The 5255-nt window shown below is 49.5% G+C and overlaps 1 long non-coding RNA gene across 1 annotated transcript; it reads left to right on the top strand.

Moving 5' to 3' along the window:
- Positions 1 to 341: 341 nt before the first annotated feature.
- Positions 342 to 4556, top strand: LOC123382272. Its single transcript, XR_006590398.1, has 2 exons — positions 342 to 900; positions 2991 to 4556. It is a non-coding gene; the product is annotated as an uncharacterized LOC123382272 (long non-coding RNA).
- The last annotated feature ends 699 nt before the right edge of the window (positions 4557 to 5255 follow it).

The raw sequence follows: 5255 nt of genomic DNA, 5'->3' as shown, positions 1-5255 counted from the left end.
CTTTTGTTTTACATATATTATGTCTAAACGCTCTCTTCCCTTTGGAGGGCTAAACCTCATTCCCAGTGGCTGCCTGTGGATATTTCATTATGGGAAATCTCCAGAGTCCTTATGTCTAGTCATTGGTTTGAATTCAAATTTTCCCTCCCAGAGATAGAGTTCAAAAAAAGTTGTATTAAGAATCTTTATATAGGGGCACCTGGGTGGTTCAGTCAGTTGAGCATCCAACATTTGATTTTGGCTCAGGTCATGATCTCACAGTCACGAGATCAAGCCCCACCTTGGGCTTGGCATTGACCATGAAGCCTGAGATTCTCTCTCTCTATCTCTCTCTCTCTCTCTCTCTCTCCGTCTGCCCCTCCCATCACTTGCACGTGCTCTCTATTAAAAAAAAAAAAGAACCTTTATATAAATTTACTTAAATATGCATAAAGAAATTCTGGAAAGATACATAATTAAGAACATTACTCACCTGCAGCATGCGGAGAGGGTGTCTCTGCAGATGAGGGCAAGGATGGGAAGATTTTCTATGTGACTGTATCACCTATTTAAACAAAGAGTAAAAATATATCTTTTTAAAAAATTATGCAAATAGCAAACAATTCTTAAAAAAAGAAAGAAAAAAAAGTAGACAGTGAAACTCCTTTCCCTTAAGGTTACTGGCAGGTTAGTGAGAATCCTTCCAGGCTTATTAGAGACAATCACACATGATAACTTTATTATGTAAGTGGCTTGTGCACTCATTCCCTAGACATCACCGGAGTCCTACCTCCATCCCTATTGGTAAGAATTTAAAAAGGGTTTCTAAAGCTCCCAGACTTTTTCCTCTCACCTCTCCAGGTGGTCCCTGAGAAGACTCCATGTCTCTTTTGAAAGCACTTGTAGCAGACCCATTTCCAGGTAATTGCAGAGCCGGTGCCAGTCATTAGCCAGTTGTGGGTTTGCCCCTCTTCCCCCCATCCACCCCCCTTGTAGACTTAGCCCCTTTGCTTCTCAACCTCTCCCTTCCTCAGCTGTTCCTTTGGCCACACCTTTCCAAGGCAGTGGGGGTGGAGGGAGTGAACACCATTTCCATAGTCCTGGGTGGAGTCTTGGTGTGGGAAAGAGCCAGATACATGGGGCACGAGCCACCTCCGGGTCCCCCGTCCTCCAGGAGGCTGGTAACAGCCCCTTAACTTACTCATCTTGCCCAACCTCTGTTCCAAGTCCACTCCCAACCCCCACCTCGCTGGACACATTTCTGAGACCTTACTTACTTCTTTGCATTTCTGTGATGGGTTTGCCCATGGACTTTGGAAAGTCCATTCTCCACTCCTTCACTGGTGCATCATTGTCCAGATCTTCACCAGGAGAGCAAGGGGCACTTCCGGAGGACTGAACGGGCCTGGGGTCTGTGTAGGAAGGAGGTGGGGACACAGGATGTGAGTCATCTGCCAGCGTCTCTGATGCTCTTGGAGTTCACCACCCAGGGCCAGGACCAAACAGAGAAATCCCAGTTGTGGTGAGTGGTGGCCCCTGAGAGGCCCAGTAACCAGTCTAACTTCAAAGTCTGCTCTCCCGGCCACGCAAGACTGAAACCAGAGAATCCACAGAGACAGAAAGTAGATTAGTGGTTGCCAGGGACTAGGGTTGGGGGGATGGGAAGTGACTGTTAATGGGTACGGGGCTTCTTCCTGGAGTAATGAAAATGTTCTGACCTTGGACTGTGGTCACAGTTGCTCTGTGACTATACTAAAAATCACTTAAGTATCTACTTTAAAAGGGTGAGTTTTTGAAATGTGAATTGTATCTCAATAAAAATTAGAGGGTTGCAAATCTACTGAGATCTAACTGACACGCAATAAAAGGCACCCATTTTAATATAGAGTTCAACAATTTTGGGCAAAGACATCCATGCCACCACCACCTTCATCAAAATACAGAATATGTCCATCACCCCAGAAAGTAACCCTTTGCCCCTTCAGGATTGTTTCAACAAAACTGAACACAATGCAAACCGTCAAAGTTCATCACACATAGTAAGGGTCTTAGTTCACAAAATTTATAGTTCGGTTATATTTAAAGAGACATGCACACACATTAGAAGGTTGTGGTGTGGGTCACAGTCAAAAAAAATGTAAAAGTTCCCACCGAGACATGAAGAACCACGCAAGGCGCCGGGGGTGGTTGTAGAAGCGCTATGCACTCACTCCGATGGGCTGGGCGCTATGTGCCGAGAATTCTGCTAAGCACTTAGGTGCACGACCTCATGCCTCATCGCCTCATTCCACAGATGGGAAAACCAAGGCTTCCCTCCCTGTGCTGGCAGCTAGTTTTTACGTACTCTTCCTAATGCCTTGGTTTCCTCTTGCTGGGCTTCTAACTCCCACTGACGTGTCCAGTCCTGGAAGGTCCAGACATATCTGTCAGCCAACCTCAGGTAACCCACTCAAGCACAGGGGAAACAAGAAGAGAGAAAAAAAGGCCTCCCGCACTGAGCTTGTAGTCTAGTAGGCAGCACCCAGCAGATGGTAAAAGCACCGAAGACAAGGTCACAGTGTCATGCTGCTCTGCGTAACCCTGGGTGTAACCCGGGGTGTGAGGCTCTTCCTTTGTGCCGTCACTGGGCACGTCGCCCGGTCGTTCTCTGGCGCAGGCCTGGGCAGTCAGGCCAGGTGGAACCTGCAAGGCCCAGTCCGTTCTAAGTTGCCTGAGACCCACAGGGGTCTTAGGTGACACACACAGTCACCCTCCAGAACCCTGCGGAGTCCTCCTACCAAGCAACTGGCCACAGAGCAGCAGGGGCAGGATTCACAGCCTAGACTCTGTCATCAGAGTCTTTGCCCCTGAGCACGCCTCCATGATAACTGGTAGCCACCATCAGTCTCTCATTTCAAGAGTCAACAGAGAGCAGAGGCTGTACCTTCCAGTTAGCCCTAATTGATTTCACCCAAACGGAATGAGTGCTAATGAGCTTGTCTCAAGACCCAAACTCCTTCTGTCTTTACTAGATTCGCTGGCATTGGGAAATCTTCCGACCATTGGGACTGTCTTAAAACATGACTCTTCAACATCACTGCACCCAGCACACCCCCAGGGTCTGGAAAAGTCAGCAGACCCCCAACAGAGACCAGCTTTCATCCGAGGAGTAGCTAAAACCCTGGGGAGCCTCGGGGCCATTCAAGCCTACTCAGTGTGCTCACCTGGTCTCGCCAGCCCAGGGCCCCGATGTGGAAGGAACTGGAGTCAGACAGACCTGGGTTTGGATCCCAGCCCTGTCACTTGTTAGCTATGTGACCTTGGACAATTAAACTAACCTCTCTGAACTTGTTTCCTCATCTCAAAAAAAAAAAAAAAAAAAAAAAAAAGTGAGGCTTGCAGGGTTCTTGGATAATGAGATTAAGGTATGCAGTCGGCACTTAATACATATCCGCTGTCCTTCCCCTCCTCTTGCCTGCCAAGCACATTGACATTCTGCAGAGACAAGAACAGCCAAGCAACTTTCTCTTCTGGAGGATTTGTATCTTTGTCATTGTTTTTCCTGGAAGGGCACGAACAGGAAGCCTTGGACTGGCCAAGAGCGAGAACAACATAGCCCTGGCCCTTCGAAAACGTATTAAACTTAAGTTTCCGTGGAGTCTTAACGGCCATGCGTTACACTATGCACCCCGTGCGTTCACCTGGAAAACAGCCTCCTCCTCTCCGACCCTAGCGCCACCGAGAGGCCTGAGCCGCCATCCCCGCCCCCCCTCACCTGGCCCCCACGACCGGCCTCGCGCTGCCTCCACTTCCGCTCGCTCTCGCTCTCTCCCAATGTGCTTCTCCAGGAGGCCCGTTCCCAAACTGCAAATGACATCACATCAGACGTCTGCTCTAGACCCTTCGTCGTCTTTCCGACAAAGCGCACAGCCATCTGCCCACCGCCTACCTCTCTCCTTCCCTCTCCTCCCTCCCCACTTCGGACCGCGCCGTCCACAAGCGCTTTTCTTTTCCTCTGCGCGCGCACCAGTTCGTTCCAGCCTCAAGGCCCTGCAGCGGCCGCTGCCTCCACCTGGAGCTCACTTCCTCCCGGTGGATGCTCCCTTCTCAATAATCAGGCTGGAGCTCCAGTGCCACCTGCTCAGAGACATCTTCTCTCGTCGTGGCGGCCGCACGGTCACATCTATCACTTCGTCCTGTTTTCATACTTGCACTTGTCACTACCTAAAGTTCTCTGGCGCCTTGTCTGTCTCATTCACCACGTGCCCCCCCCGTCCCCCCCCCCCTGGCGCCTAGAACCCGCCTAGAGCACCAGCAGGTACAATACCTGTTTGTTACTTAAATGACCCCCTTTGTCTCACCATTTAAGCATAAATCCATGATCTTCAGGATGGTCTGTCTTCATAGGAGAGCTTCTAATATGTGTCTAGACAGTCCTTTTATTTTTGGCAATTTTGGCAAAGTGACTTGCTTCTGGAATTTAACAAAACCAGACAACGCCTGTCTCCCTAGTCTCATCCAAAGCTGTGCCCCCTCGTCTAGAATCTGCAGAGACTCTTGCTGTCTGCCCCCTCCGTAACAGCTAGGCACGGATGAGACAAAAGTTTTACAAATCCCACTGGAATATTCTGCTGCCTGAAAAACTGAAGCGACACCGGACCGGAGCCTCCGAACCAAGAGCAGCTTGAGGCTAGCGAAGGCCCCTGCTCCTCAGAGGCTGGGCACCTGGGACTAATTCAGGCAGAAAGCAGGCAAGAAATGCTGGCCCCTGAGAAGTGCTAAAGAAAGGGAATTTTAAGATCCTGACTGAAAAGAAACAGGGGGCAGAGGGGATTGGGAGTGGGGGAGTTGGAAGGACTGACCTTCCTTAACCCAAGGGATCTTAACCTGCTAGGATTGATGTTAAATGTTAAATTTGGGAGGGGTGTGTGTGTGTGTGTGTGTGTGTGTGTGTGTTTTAGGGAGAGGGTCTATGGTTTTTATCAGGGTTGCAGTAGGATCTGTGCCCCCAAAGCTTAAGAACCACAGATCTAAAAGGCAAGCAATTAGGTTAGCAAATCGTCTCCATCCTAAATATGACCTGAACTGAAACAATCACGAGAAAGGAAAAGTGCTTTGTGCTCCAAAGAAAACAAAAGCCATTTCCAACAGGAATTGGCTGTCACATTCTCTGCACTTGGAAAAAAAATCAACAGAGCATCCGCCCAGCCTGCTCAAGGCCCATCCCTTAAGCCCAGGTCTCTAGGGAAGGCAGTGAGCCTTTGTTTTCCAGTCTGTGGGCAACTGGCTGGGCCAGG

Source organism: Felis catus, chromosome E2 (assembly GCF_018350175.1).
Source record: "Felis catus isolate Fca126 chromosome E2, F.catus_Fca126_mat1.0, whole genome shotgun sequence".
NCBI lineage: Eukaryota > Metazoa > Chordata > Mammalia > Carnivora > Felidae > Felis > Felis catus.
The sequence above is the reverse complement of the archived record's forward strand: the minus strand, read 5'-3'. Positions and strand labels throughout refer to the sequence as shown.